Genomic DNA, 16,039 nt, shown 5'->3' on the forward strand with positions numbered 1-16,039 from the left:
GGTTCCTCCTAATGCAAGACAATGCTAGACCTCATGTGGCTGGAGTGTGTCAGCAGTTCCTGCAAGAGGAAGGCATTGATGCTATGGACTGGCCTGCCCGTTCCCCAGACCTGAATCCAATTGAGCACATCTGGGACATCATGTCTCGCTCCATCCACCAACGCCACGTTACACCACAGACTGTCCAGGAGTTGGCGGATGCTTTAGTCCAGGTCTGGGAGGAGATCCCTCAGGAGACCATCCGCCACCTCATCAGGAGCATGCCCAGGCGTTGTAGGGAGGTCATATAGGCACGTGAAGGCCACACACTACTGAGCCTCATTTTGACTTGTTTTAAGGACATTACATCAAAGTTGGATCAGCCTGTAGTGTGGTTTTCCACTTTAATTTTGAGTGTGACTCCAAATCCAGACCTCCATGGGTTGATAAAATTGATTTCCATTGATAATTTTTGTGTGATTGTGTTGTCAGCACATTCAACTATGTAAAGAAAAAAGTATTTAATGAGAATATTTCATTCATTCAGATCTAGGATGTGTTATTTTAGTGTTCCCTGTATTTTTTTGAGCAGTGTATATATCAACTATCTCCCAACACAATTTCCTTCCCAGTTCCCTCCCACCTTACATTTTTTTAATTCCCAAGGGAAAGGTTTGGAAACAAAAATATTAAAAAACACATATCACCTCAAATATACATTACAGAAACAGCAAATCCTCCATATACAGAATCTCATAGGACTAATAGTACTGTAGAGCTCTTTTTACTCACACACAATATAGCTGGGTTGCCCCGTTCTGCCCCTAGGGGTCCACCACCCTGCAGCGCCCCTTCCCAACACTAGAGGTCGACCGATTCAGCGGAATGGCCGATTAATTAGGGCCGATTTCAAGTTTTCATAACAATCGGTAATCTGCATTTTTGGACACCGTTTTATGGCCGATTACATTGCACTCCATGAGGAGACTGCGTGGCAGGCTGACGACCTGTTATGAGAGTCCAGCAAGGAGCTAGCATTAAACTTATCTTATAAAAAACAATCTTAACATAATCACTAGTTAACTACACATGGTTGATGATATTACTAGTTTATCTAGCTTGTCCTGCATTGCATAGAATGGGGTGCCAGTTAATTTATCATTGAATCACAGCCTACTTCGCCAAACGGGTGATGATTTAACAAAAGCGCATTCGCAAAAAAAGCACTGTTGTTGCACCAATGTGTACCTAACCATCAATGCCTTTCTTAAAATCAATACACAAGTATATATTTTTTTAAACCTGCATATTTAGTTAATATTGCCTGCTAACATGAATTTATTTTAACTAGGGAAATTGTGTCACGTCTCTTGCGTTCAGTGCAAGCAGAGTCAGGGTAAATGCAGCAGTTTGGGCCGCCTGGCTCGTTGCGAACTGTGTGAAGACTATTTCTTCCTAACAAAGACTAATTAATTTGCCAGAATTTTACATAATTATGACGTAACATTGAAGGTTGTGCAATATAAGAGCAATATTTAGACTTATGGATGCCACCCGTTAGATAAAATACGTAACGGTTCCATATTTCACTGAAAGAATAAACGTTTTGTTTTCGAAATGATAGTTTCCGGATTTGACCATATTACCCGAGGCTCCTTTTTCTGTGTGTTGTTATGTTATAATTAAGTCTATGATTTGATAGAGCAGTCTGACTGAGCGATGGTAGGCAGCAGCAGCAGGCTCGTATTTCTGTGTGTTATGTTATAATTAAGTCTATGATTTGATAGAGCAGTCTGACTGAGCGATGGTAGGCAGCAGCAGCAGGCTCGTATTTCTGTGTGTTATGTTATAATTAAGTCTATGATTTGATAGAGCAGTCTGACTGAGCGATGGTAGGCAGCAGCAGCAGGCTCGTATTTCTGTGTGTTATGTTATAATTAAGTCTATGATTTGATAGAGCAGTCTGACTGAGCGATGGTAGGCAGCAGCAGCAGGCTCGTATTTCTGTGTGTTATGTTATAATTAAGTCTATGATTTGATAGAGCAGTCTGACTGAGCGATGGTAGGCAGCAGCAGCAGGCTCGTATTTCTGTGTGTTATGTTATAATTAAGTCTATGATTTGATAGAGCAGTCTGACTGAGCGATGGTAGGCAGCAGCAGCAGGCTCGTATTTCTGTGTGTTATGTTATAATTAAGTCTATGATTTGATAGAGCAGTCTGACTGAGCGATGGTAGGCAGCAGCAGCAGGCTCGTATTTCTGTGTGTTATGTTATAATTAAGTCTATGATTTGATAGAGCAGTCTGACTGAGCGATGGTAGGCAGCAGCAGCAGGCTCGTAAGCATTCATTCAAACAGCACTTTCCTGCATTTGCCAGCAGCTCTTCGCTGTGCTTCAAGCATTGCATTGTTTATGACTTCAAGCCTATCAACTCCCGAGATTAGGCTGGCAATACTAAAGTACCTATTAGAACATAAAATAGTCAAAGGTATATGAAATACAAATGGTATAGAGAGAAATAGTCCTATAATAACTACAACCTAAAACTTCTTACCTGGGAATATTGAAGACTCATGTCAAAAAGAACCACCATCTTTCATATGTTCTCATGTTCTGAGCAAGGAACTTAAACGTTAGCTTTTTTACATGGCACATATTGCACTTTTACTTTCTTCTCCAACACTTTGTTTTTGCATTTTTTTAACCAAATTGAACATTACATTAACATTTACATTTAAGTCATTTAGCAGACGCTCTTATCCAGAGCGACTTACATGTTTCATTATTTATTTGAGGCTAAATGGATTTTTATTGATGTAGTATATTAAGTTAAAATAAGTGTTCATTCAGTATTGTTGTAATTGTCATTATTACAAATATATATATAAAAAATAAAACGGACAATTAATCGGTATCTGCTTTTTTGGGGTCCTCCAATAATTGGGTATCAGTGTTGAAAAATCATAATCAGTCGAGCTCTACACAACACACCCCACTCAGCTTTAAGACCTTAGTGAAACATTCATTTATTGGTTTTGGGGTTGTTAGGCCAAGGCCAGAGTGACAACCCACAGGACTGAGCAAGCCCAGCAGCGAGGGTTTGCCTAAATAGTTATCTCCCCTGACGAGGGCATGTTTTCAATACAGACTCCTTTAACCGTACTGTATTCCATATAAGGCATCCAGGCCTTATGAAAGTTCCCCAGTATACCCTTAATCTAGTAATAAACTCAAGCTAGCAATACATAACTTGACATTGTGGGAGGATAACCAATCTTCCAATGAATGTGCATTTCTTAGCCACTATAAATGCTAGGTTACACAGTTTCTTCAGATAAGTCTCCAGTATCAACATTTCCAAGCAAACAAAAACAGGGAGAAGGGAGAACCTGTAGATATGGTGAGATAAAAGAACATACTCTTTGCCAGAATTCTGCCAGCCTTCACAAGACCATAACATATGCAAATATGTCCCTATTGTGTTTTACACCTCCAGCAGAGGAATGACATTTGTCAGTGCATGATATTCAGTTTCACTGGCATATAGAACGTTCTATGGATGGTTTGAACCTGTAGTCATTTATGTCTAATATTATAATAGTATGTCTAATATTATAATATTATGTCTAATATTATAGGAACATGACTGGGCATTCTAACAGATCTGTATCCATTCATCATCATCAATAGCTTCTACCAGGTCTTCCTCACATTTTTGTTTTGTGTCATCGGGAAAAGCCTCTATCAACCCTTGATACAGTTTGGAAATCAACTTTGGATGTTAGTCAGACTGCCTTGTATCTTCACAAATTTACCTCAGCTCCGTCAGACCGGTCTTCCCTGGTTACCTGACCCTGCTGAGACCCGTGTCACCATCACAGACTGGTCTTCCCTGGTTACCTGACCCTGCTGAGACCTGTGTCACCATCAGACTGGTCTTCCCTGGTTACCTGACCCTGCTGAGACCCGTGTCACCATCACAGACTGGTCTTCCCTGGTTACCTGACCCTGCTGAGACCCGTGTCACCATCACAGACTGGTCTTCCCTGGTTACCTGACCCTGCTGAGACCCCTGTCACCATCTGATCCTCATAAGATCAGGCATGACGAATAATTACCTTGGTGTACATTATATTATCCAAGAAAATAATCAATGGTTCAATAATTGAAATGACTGTTATTCCCAGATCCCAGACTGTAGCTTTAACCTTCTGTCCTGTAGCTACATCAATTCAAGATGGAACTGTCTCATTCACTGATATTGTTAATATACTGCAAAATTCAGCTGAGCTCTGTAGACTGGTCTTCCCTGGCTGTCTGACCCTGTTGGGACCACTGTCACCATCTGATCCTGCTAAGACATGATGAGTAGTGTTGTGTACTGACAATACACTAGAGGGCTGCATTCCCTTGTGATGCCTGTGAGTCCCGACAGAGATCATTGCAGTGTGGTCGGCATTGTTCGTGCTGCGAACAGTCAGATTAAAATATTTTTTGTTGTCCCACAGATGATTTGGAAACGGTCCTCTCTCTGCTTTGTATGCGTTAGCCTAGCTATTGTATTAAAAGCACATATTTATTCACACGCCCAGAATTCGCTGCTTCAACATCAGTAGCCTTCCTCTCCTAGTTGGGTGTGAGTGTTCAAGTGTCCCTAGTATGTGTCGTCTCATTGAAATAGACTAGGCTGTATACATGGTCGGAGAATCACGTGGCAGTTAACTTAAATATTAAATTAACTTAAATATTATTAGCCTGTAGTTTACTACAATGTCTGTAAATAAATGGGCTATTGATAATGGAAAGGAGTAGAGGGCGTTCAACCAATGTGAGTCAAAGTGCACTCAAATGTATTCATTGAAAAGGAAAAAGACTACAATGGTGTGCGAGCGTTGCACATTTTCAATTTCAATAAGTATTGGTTACCAATTTATTTGTCTCGGCCTGCAAATCGTCCTCCTAAAAAGGTAGGCTATATCCTATAGGTCTATACAAAACATAGCAAGTGTCGCTGTCATCATTCTTGCTGTTTCAAGTTCAGTAGCCATACCTGAGAAACCAGGTGCATGTGTGGTCTCATTTAAATACAGTAGGATATAACCTGTGTGGAGAAGCACTGGGTAGTTATCTTTCCAAGGAAATGTACTTCCTAAGTAGTTTACTACATTGCTTAGAAATAAGCCGAAATATTGATCACCCATATTTCTCAGTCTGAAAATCTTCCCACTCCTAAAAAAAAAAAAAAAAAGGTAAGCTATAAAAAAAATTGTTTGAGAGAAAGTAAGTCTCTCCAGCTCTGCTCTCTTCAATCTACATCTTGCATAGTGGCTGATATAGCCTAATAATACAATGTAAGGGCCATGTGAGAATCTCTGGTAATTTAAATGTACTTTTGTGCATATAGGGCGCAAAATTGTTGGGACCATGCGGTGGCGGGTGGGAGTCGTGTTGTTACTGTGTCACAAGACGCAAGCCTCCTAATTGTCGCTATAATTTCTTAGCAAACAGCTGGAGGCAGGGCTTTCCCCTATAGAGCTCCATTTTTATGGAATGGTCTGCCTACCCATGTGAGAGACGCAAACTCAGTCTCAACCTTTAAGTCTTTACTGAAGACTCATCTCTTCAGTGGGTCATATGATTGAGTGTAGTCTGGCCCAGGAGTGTGAAGGTGAACGGAAAGGCTCTGGAGCAACGAACCGCCCTTGCTGTCTCTGCCTGGCCGGTTCCCCTCTTTCCACTGGGATTCTCTGCCTCCAACCCTATTACAGGGGCTGAGTCACTGGCTTACTAGGGCTCTTTCATACCGTCACTAGGAGGGATACATCACTTGAGTGGGTTGAGTCACTGATGTGATCTTCCTGTCTGGGTTGGCGCCCCCCCTTGGGTTGTGCCGTGGCGGAGATCTTTGTGGGCTATACTCGGCCTTGTCTCAGGATTGTAAGTTGGTGGTTGAAGATATCCCTCTAGTGGTGTGGGGGCTGTGCTTTGGCAAAGTGGGTGGGGTTATATCCTTCCTGTTTGGCCCTGTCCGGGGGTGTCCTCGGATGGGGCCACAGTGTCTCCTGACCCCTCCTGTCTCAGCCTCCAGTATTTATGCTGCAGTAGTTTGTGTCGGGGGGCTAGGGTCAGTTTGTTATATCTGGAGTACTTCTCCTGTCCTATTCGGTGTCCTGTGTGAATTTAAGTATGCCCTCTCTAATTCTCTCTTTCTCTCTCTCGGAGGACCTGAGCCCTAGGACCATGCCTCAAGACTACCTGACATGATGACTCCTTGCTGTCCCCAGTCCACCTGGCCGTGCTGCTGCTCCAGTTTCAACTGTTCTGCCTGTGATTATTATTATTTGACCATGCTGGTCATTTATGAACATTTGAACATCTTGGCCATGTTCTGTTATAATCTCCACCCGGCACAGCCAGAAGAGGACTGGCCACCCCACATAGCCTGGTTCCTCTCTAGGTTTCTTCCTAGGTTTTGGCCTTTCTAGGGAGTTTTTCCTAGCCACTGTGCTTCTACACCTGCAACGCTTGCTGTTTGGGGTTTTAGGCTGGGTTTCTGTACAGCACTTTGAGATATCAGCTGATGTACGAAGGGCTATATAAATACATTTGATTTTATTTGAGTGAGAAAAGTAGGGAACTAGCTAGGGAAACTGACAGATCAATAACATTTCGTTGCCATACTGACTAATATTATTTATTTTTTTAACTCATATTGCACAGAAAAAACGAAGTATCAATCCTCCATCATTTGGCTGATGGTTTCATCATTTGATTCAGGACTAATGAGATTGAGGTAAAAACAATAGCTAACGTTAGCCAACTTTTGGTCAGCTCCCTCTCTCTAATGGTACATCAACTTGCGAAAAGCTGGCCTGGCTATGGTAGCTACTAGCTAGTGTAGCTAATTCATTCACCTCAGTCAAGAGGGAAAGAAACATTAGCTAATGTTACATGTCAGTTACAATACTAGCTGAGCACTGTGAACAAACACTAGATCATTTTTTTCCTGTTAAGTTAAACTGCTGTTACCTTGCCAGCTACATCAGTCAGCTAAAGAGTAGCCAGTTTCTGCTCTGCTTGCTTTTACAACTCGGTGAAAGAGCGCAACACAGACACTGAACTATGCTCAACTCTCCAGTGCTGGTCCAGCCAGCCTTCCAAAAGCTTTGCCTTCACACAGCCTGTCAACCCGCTCTGTGGTGTTTGCATGGTCCTAAATCCAGCCGGCTGAACACTACAAACAGCATACCCGACTGCTCGGAGGCGACCTCTTGGTCCTAAAGCCCATTGATGCAAATCACATTCCAATGATAAATGCAATTTCAGAATGTGGGGGGCCATGACCCCCCACCCCCCCCACACACACATCTGGAGTGAAAGTTGCACCCCTGGCTACCCATCCACATCGCTCTGGCCAAACACATTCTGACTGTTCTGATTGGTCCCAGAAAACAACCGTTGGGCCAGAGCCAGCCTACATGATGAAGTGATCAACTTTGAAATTCTGATTGGTTAGATTTGTTAGAGATGATCCAATCGCTGATGAATTTGTTTTGTACAACACCCCTCCTTCTGAAGTCACACAAACGACTTCTTGGATGCCAGACTCAAACAATGTGTTACGATCAATAGAGCAGCAGAATTAAAATTCAGTGTGAGTCGTCAAGAAAATATATAAAAGGCTTATCAAGAGTAGAACTACTGCTAGGGCCCTGTGCTTCTCAGTGATGACAGAGAGGAAATAACATGCATTAGACTACATCAGATAGCAATACAGCATCACCAAGCGCTACTAATAACACAAAATATCTCCCCAAATATTGAATATTAATTTAAACATGACATGTTGTATGTTTCAAGGTGGCACAGGTGTGTAAAACCACAAATAAACAATTCCAAGTTTCAAGTAGGTAGGCCCTTCCAAAAGTACGAGGACATTTGCTGTGAGATACTTGCTACAGATGTAATGATATTTGTAAAGTAAAGCCTAAAAGTAGAAGTCATCGTATTAGTTGCAAAAGAAGGATGATGTCAAAGTCATGTGGCAATGTCGTCCCATGTAATGTGACTACCCAGCAGTATGACAGATAGCGACTTTAACCACATAGCCTACTTGGATAACAACCTATTCAGTTAGCCAAGCTAACTTCCTAGCTAATATTATTCTTGTCGCAAATCTCCCATCTATCTAGCTAGCTAACTTAATCATAGCCCAATATTGGACTAAAGAGCCTAACGTTACTCCTTAGTCCAAGGACCTTAAAAAGACAAAACAGCCAAATACTCCATCTAAACGTGAATCGATTCTCCATTGCGGTACAGTTATAGAAAAATAAATCCCTGTACATCAAACATTTCACAAATGCAAAATACACACTTACTGTACACTGTTTTAACCGCGTTTACACAGCAGCCGACAGTATTTTTCATTGACAAGACAACACGTTTGTGGTATATGTCTTCCGTTTACACAAACAGTAACTTAGGTGTTTGGAAACGCAGATAGCTAATTAGCACAAGTAGTCCACTCGGTCTCCCGTCTGTTTTCCTGTAAACAAGAGCTGTAACATGGAAATATGGCCATATGGGAACCATAATCCTATAAAAAAAAGGCGTGTATCAATATGACCTTTTGTTTTCCACAACCGTACCGCAAGAGATGCGTCGCGGATAACCTCCCCCATACAGCATACGCCTTCGTCCAATGACTATTATGTGTAATGTTATGGAACTGAGAGTCATGACCACCGGCTAACGTAAACACAGCTGCAAAAGTGGTGAATCGGGTTTTATGATACTAACAATATATGGCGGCTGTAGAGGTGCCAAACCTATTTAGCAAGCTATTACACGTCTTCTAAATATACCAGATGGAGCAAGCTACCATTGTTAGCAAGCTAAATAACATTATTAGGCCAGCTTTGCAACTCCCAAGCTTGATAGCAACATCATAACATGACTCGAGTCTAAACACCAACGTATTTGACGTTGCTAACAGCTAGCTATATCAGCGCTAGCTACAACTGCAAGTTAGCTAGCTAGATAACTAACGTTAGATCGTGGAAAGTTACCTTTGAATCAGACCGAAGTTTCCTCTGGTTTAAAAAATATATATGCGAATAATATAGACATTACAATAAATTGCTATCTATACGTATGATCGCAACAACTTTATTCCTTTACTTTAACATGCCAGTACAACAGAACGTCAACAATAATCCCAAACTAGCCAGCTTCCTCTATCTGCAACCCCCGCCCCGCCCGAGCAGATTGTTGCTGCTGATTGGACGGAAGGACAATCAATCTTTCCTTTCCGAAACTGTTTCCAGGGGGTAAACATAACCACGTGATACATCATGTATTTACAGTAGAGAAATGATCTCAAATATATAGTCTTTGTACGTGTGGGGTGTGTGACCACGTATGCAAAGGTTTACATTGAGTGGCTGACAGTTTGACTATGAATTCGAGCGCAAGATGTGGGATAATAATAGCGAAGTTTATGGCGGGGCAGTGCTGGCCTGGAACCCGCATTTGCTGGCCTGGAATACATTGTTGATAATATATTTTGGAAGGTTTGGTAATTACACCACACAAATATCTGCTTGTTAACAAGGTCAAAGAGGTCTCTTTCAGAATTATCCATAAGTATAACTCTGCGAATCATTAGCTGAAAAACAACAAAAAAGTACCATTGACTGTACTTTTTGGGAAAAGCATCCAGAAAAAGTTTTGCATTCATTTTGGCATTGTCTACGTGTAAAGAAATTATTGCAAGGTATTTATAGATTTATAATTGATAATAGTCTTGAATACTTTTGTTTCTAATGGGGTAATGTGCTGCTTGGTTTCATTAACTATAATATACAAAAAAAAACAAAAAAGTATTTAATGTAATTGTAATAATGGGGAAAAAGTCATTAAAACATGTAAATTCACTAATAAAGACCCAGTCTTCCTTGTTTTCTGTAAGGCATTCTAGATTATTCTACATTCTTCGAATAAGAAAGCTGTAAAAACAATAAATACCTGTTTTTTTAAAGGCCTTTGAATAATCTGTAATTGGATGTTTGTTTGGTTGTATAATTCCTGTATTGACACTGGTGTTTTGTGTAACAATGAGAGTACCACAGAGTCATACCCATAAAACCTTTTTCTCGTAGGGTATTTTAGAAACACTTCAAATAATTGCTTTTGAATACCGTCTAAATCTTTCTAGGACAAGGGGACTTGTATCAATATATTTGTCTGTATTTACCCCCTCAAAATGAAATGCTAATTAGCTGCTAATGTGGCTATCATAAAGAACTACAAATGCCGTGATGATCTGGACGAGACTACCGAATCGAGGCAAAGGTAAGAATCTCTGGATTAACTATCTAATGTCAGCTAAATGTAGTAATGAATAAATTGGCTACATTTCTTTAAATGGACAATTGTTAACTGTCTTGTTCAAGTTTTAAATTGACACAGTACCTGTTAGCAAAGGTATCAGCTGGAGATGATGTGCAGCAGTTTACAGGGATTTGTAGTTTTGCATAATGTCTACTTTGATGCTAATTAGTATTTTCCAACCTGAGAGTAAATAGAGCCGAAATATATTGATAAAAGTCACCTTGTCTGTCCGAGAGAGATTTACATGGTTAGCAGAACGTTACACCAGGGTAAGCCTACACAACACACAGCCCTTATTGTAAGTGCGGCAGGTAGCTTAGTGGTTAGAGCGTTGGCCTAGGAACCGGAAGGTTGAAAGATCGAATCCCCGAGCTGACAAGGTAAAAATCTCTCATTCTGCCCCTGAACGAGGCAATTAACCCACTCTTCCGAGGCAGTTAAACCACTGTTCCTAGACTGTCATTGAAAATAATAATTTGTTCTTAACATTTAAAAAATGTTTCTAAAATCTCCTATGGGACAAATGAATGGTGGGAAAGTTATTGGAACCATTTCCATGTTTGACCGCTAGGTTTTATGGGTATTATGACATCTCCACTGTGGGGCTCTATACCTTATGAAAGTCCCACCTACTTCCTGGTGCAAGTCACGTACTGTTTCTGTGATGGGTGTCAAGGTTATATCATACAATTCATGAAAATGGGGTCATTCATATATCTACAATTATATTTGTGGATTAATTTACCTTTAATTTACCTTTTCATCGCCTTTGATGAAGGTTTTTGATTACAAAAAAAAACTGCAATGAAAGATAGCCTAGGCAGTCGATAGTGAGCGCTAGAGCTGCACTATCATCTTGGATTGATACACTTGTATCCCCTGTGGACCGGCTAGTACATAAATTATTATCCTCCTTAAGTAGCTTTAATCAACAATTTAGGATGTTGCACATATTTTTTATATATTTTTTTAACCTTTATTTTACTAGGCAAGTCAGTTAAGAACAAATTCTTATTTTCAATGACGGCCTAGGAACAGTGGGTTAACTGCCTGTTCAGGGGCAGAACGACAGATTTGTAACCTTCCGGTTACTAGTCCAACGCTCTAACCACTAGGCTACCCTGCCGCCCCTTAACCCACATACTTGGGTTAAGGCGGTGTGCATCATCCTAATTTGTCATAAAAAACTAAAATGATGGTGGAAAATTGTGCTTTATTAAGACAGTACACATATGTTTCCAGGTATTCAGTGGCCTGCATACTAACCAGACATGTCACCCATTGAGCATGTGTGGGATGCCCTGGATCGACATGTATGACAGCTTGATCCAGTTCCCGCCAATGTCCAGCAACTTCGCACAGCCATTGAAGGGGAGTGGGACAGCATTCCACAGGCCACAATCAACAGTGAATGCCTCCCAAGTGGCCCAGTGGTCTAAGACACTGCATCGCAGTGCCGCTAGAGATTCTGGGTGCGAGTCCAGGCTCTGTGTCAGTGATCTAAGGCACTGCATCGCAGTGCTAGCTGTGCCACTAGAGATTCTGGGAGACCCATGTGGCGCTGGACAATTGGCCCAGTGTCGTCTGGGTTCAGGGGAGGGTTTGGCTGGCCAGATGTCCTTGTCTCATCGCGGTCCAGCGAGTCTTGTCTCATTGCTGCAACTCCCGTACGGACTCCGGAGAGGCAAAGATCGAGAGCCATGCGTCCTCCGAAACACAACCCAACCAAGCCGCACTGCTTCTTGACACAATGCCGACTTAACCCGGAAGCCAGCCACACCAATGTGTCAGAGGAAACATTGTGCACCTGGCAACCGTGTCAGCATACATTGCGCCCGGCTGGCCAAACCCTCCTCTAACCCGGACGACATTGGGCAAATTGTGCGCCGCTTCAAGGGTCTCCTGGTTGCGGCCGGCTGCAACAAAGCCCGGGATTGAACCCGGGTCTGTAGTGACGCCTCAAGCACTGCAATGCAGTGCATTAAACCTCTGCGCCACTCAGGAGGCCTAATTTAAGAGTTTTGAACAAATACATTTCTTTAAAAATGAAGGAGAAGCAAGAGAGAGAGGGAGAGAGAGAGGTGACAACGATGTAGACTGTGTGTAGTGGTTATAATATGAAGGTTTGGCTTGGAAAGGTTTGTTCACCTGGTCACAGACAGCTGATGTGTTGTACACTGAAGTTCACAAGCGAAGGGAAAAGGTGAGAGGAGGAGAGTGTGTAGTTGCGAGAAGGAATTATACAATGAGCAAAATGATCATGCTGTTTGTATGTGGCTGCTATGACAGTGAACTGTGTTTGCGTGTGATCAGGGGTGTATCCATTCCGCCAATTCTGTTGAAAAACATTTCTTAAACGGAAGCAAACAGAACCAAACGGGGAAAAACATACCTGAATTTGTCCAGTAGAAACTCTCGTTTGCACCTATATCAGCTAGATGCAGGCAAGAGTGTCCAAGGCAGCATTGAATCTGTCACTGTCAATCTGTCATTCTCTCGATCTATGCACTTACGTTGTAAACTTTCATTCATTGGCTAGGTTGTAGCAACCTCATGATGAGATATAAGGAAAATAAGAGCATTGTGTATTAGCCTAAACTTAGCGTTGTTACATTGAGCTGGGTGAATGGAATATGAATGATATACGGTATACTGTAATAGACTGTATACTGTAATAGATATACTGTAATAGAAATAAGGCCATGCTCATAGTAAAAAATAATTGTCCTCCCTCATCTTAAATGTCACCGACCGCCACTGGTGTGGGGACTATTATTGATGGCATAAGTAGCTGATTGCTGACCTACACTCTTTTGATGTTATGACTACCCTCGCATTGATCAATTCCCCCACCTACATTCAAAGGTCTTGGGTGAAACCAACCATTATTGATTGAAGAGCTAGGAGCGACAACTGTTTTGCCTTTGTGTGATAGAATCCTGCTCAGCTCCCAGCACTCAGAGACAGATAGTTATTTTAAAAGGTCACATGCAAATTAGTTGAGTCCTCTGTAAAACTTTACAACGCAATTGTAAATGTCTACCAAACAATCATGTGACGGTAACGGAAATTCCTTTGGCAAGCAATCACATCTTTCAGTTAGGCAACAACACTTCTTTCAGTTAGACAGCAATCACATCTTTCAGTTAGGCAACAACACTTCTTTCAGTTAGACAGCAATCACATCTTTCAGTTAGGCAACAACACTTCTTTCAGTTAGACAGCAACACTTCTTTCAGTTAGGCAACAACACTTCTTTCAGTTAGACAGCAACACTTCTTTCAGTTAGACAACAACACTTCTTTCAGTTAGGCAACAACACATCTTTCAGTTAGGCAGCAATACTTATTTCAGTTAGACAACAACACTTATTTCAGTTAGGCAGCAACACTTCTTTCCGTTAGACAGCAACACATCTTTCAGTTAGACAGCAACACATCTGTCAGTTAGACAGCAACACATCTGTCAGTTAGACAGCAACACATATTTCAGTTTGGCAGCAACACATCTTTCAGTTAGACAGCAACACATATTTCAGTTAGGCAGCAACACGTTTTTCAGTTTGGCAGCAACACTTCTTTCAGTTAGACAGCAACACATCGTTCAGTTAGACAGCAACACATATTTCAGTTAGACAGCAACACTTCTTTCAGTTAGACAAAAAAACATATTTCAGTTTGGCAGCAACACGTTTTTCAGTTTGGCAGCAACATTTCTTTCAGTTAGACAGCAACACATATTTCAGTTCGGCAGCAACACATCTTTCAGTTAGACAGCAAAACATCTTTCATTTAGACAGCAACACATCTTTCAGTTAGACAGCAAAACATATGTCAGTTAGACAGCAACACATCTTTCAGTTAGACAGCAACACATCTTTCAGTTAGACAGCAACACATCTTTCAGTTAGACAGCAACACTTCTTTCAGTTAGACAGCAACACTTCTTTCAGTTAGGCAAAAAAACATATTTCAGTTTGGCAGCAACATGTTTTTCAGTTTGGCAGCAACACTTCTTTCAGTTAGACAGCAACACATCTTTCAGTTAGGCAGCAACACCTCTTTCAGTTAGGCAGCAACACATCTTTCAGTTAGGCAGCAACACATCTTTCAGTTAGGCAGCAACACATCTTTCAGTTAGGCAGCAACACATCTTTCAGTTAGGCAGCAACAATTCTTTCAGTTAGGCAGCAACACTTCTTTCAGTTTGGCAGCAACACATCTTTCAGTTAGGCAGCAACACATATTTCAGTTAGGCAGCAACACTTCTTTCAGTTAGGCAGCAACACTTCTTTCAGTTTGGCAGCAACACTTCTTTCAGTTAGGCAGCAACACATCTTTCAGTTTGGCAGCAACACATCTTTCAGTTTGGCAGCAACACATCTTTCAGTTTGGCAGCAACACATCTTTCAGTTAGGCAGCAACACATCTTTCAGTTAGGCAGCAACACATCTTTCAGTTAGACAGCAACACATCTTTCAGTTTGGCAGCAACACATCTTTCAGTTAGGCAGCAACACATCTTTCAGTTAGGCAGCAACACATCTTTCAGTTAGACAGCAACACATCTTTCAGTTTGGCAGCAACACATCTTTCAGTTTGCCAGCAACACATCTTTCAGTTAGGCAGCAACACATCTTTCAGTTAGGCAGCAACACTTCTTTCATTTTGGCAGCAACACATCTTTCAGTTAGGCAGCAACACATCTTTCAGTTAGGCAGCAACACATCTTTCAGTTAGACAGCAACACATCTTTCAGTTTGGCAGCAACACATCTTTCAGTTAGGCAGCAACACATCTTTCAGTTAGGCAGCAACACATCTCTCAGTTAGACAGCAACACATCTTTCAGTTTGGCAGCAACACATCTTTCAGTTAGGCAGCAACACTTCTTTCAGTTAGGCAGCAACACATCTTTCAGTTAGGCAGCAACACTTCTTTCAGTTAGGCAGCAACACATCTTTCAGTTAGACAGCAACACATCTTTCAGTTTGGCAGCAACACATCTTTCAGTTAGGCAGCAACACTTCTTTCAGTTAGGCAGCAACACATCTTTCAGTTAGGCAGCAACACTTCTTTCAGTTAGACAGCAACACATCTTTCAGTTAGGCAGCAACACTTCTTTCAGTTAGGCAGCAACACATCTTTCAGTTAGGCAGCAACACTTCTTTCAGTTAGACAGCGTACTGCATTGTAGATTTTCTGAATGGCATGGAGATGATCAATGTTGGTATATTTATTATCTGCATTTGGTCCTAACAAAATGTCCCCCAAAAGTACTTTTACTTTTACCACATGAAAAGGGGCTTTGGATTGTTCTACCATTGAATGATGAAAATTTTTTCTGCAAGTGTCTTCTCTTTTTTTTTTCTTTTTCTTTTTTACAGTTATTTGTCTAGTGGTTTTACTGAGCTCTATTGAACCAGCCACACTGTTCTAACATGAAAGCAAACACAGACTGGAGCCCAGTTGTAGACAGACCATTCATTATTTTGTGTGTCTTCGCCCCACTTTTCTCCCTGTGTTCACCATTGAATCTTGTGAACTGAAAAGAAAAAAAAACAATCTCTAATCATTGTTCTATTTGCTGCCTATGTTACCATAGGAACCAAACACAACTCATCCAGATGACCTCTAAATAGAGCACAGCAGTCCCTCCCACAACCA

General features: G+C 41.4%; 1 protein-coding gene across 2 annotated transcripts in view; it reads right to left on the bottom strand.

The window, feature by feature from the left end:
- The window catches only part of LOC115118964 (E3 ubiquitin-protein ligase RNF13-like), a 90,950-nt gene extending 81,721 nt beyond the window's left edge, over window positions 1-9,229 (bottom strand). Inside the window, exon 1 of one of the 2 annotated variants that reach the window (XM_065009532.1) lies at window positions 9,052-9,229. The gene's annotated coding sequence lies outside the window, so the exon portion shown is untranslated. Of the gene's footprint in view, window positions 1-8,361; window positions 8,628-9,051 lie in introns of those variants that run through there. The other variant, XM_065009533.1, reaches the window with a different exon arrangement.
- Window positions 9,230-16,039: the final 6,810 nt, after the last annotated feature.

The sequence above is a fragment of the Oncorhynchus nerka genome, linkage group LG25, assembly GCF_034236695.1.
Source record: "Oncorhynchus nerka isolate Pitt River linkage group LG25, Oner_Uvic_2.0, whole genome shotgun sequence".
NCBI lineage: Eukaryota > Metazoa > Chordata > Actinopteri > Salmoniformes > Salmonidae > Oncorhynchus > Oncorhynchus nerka.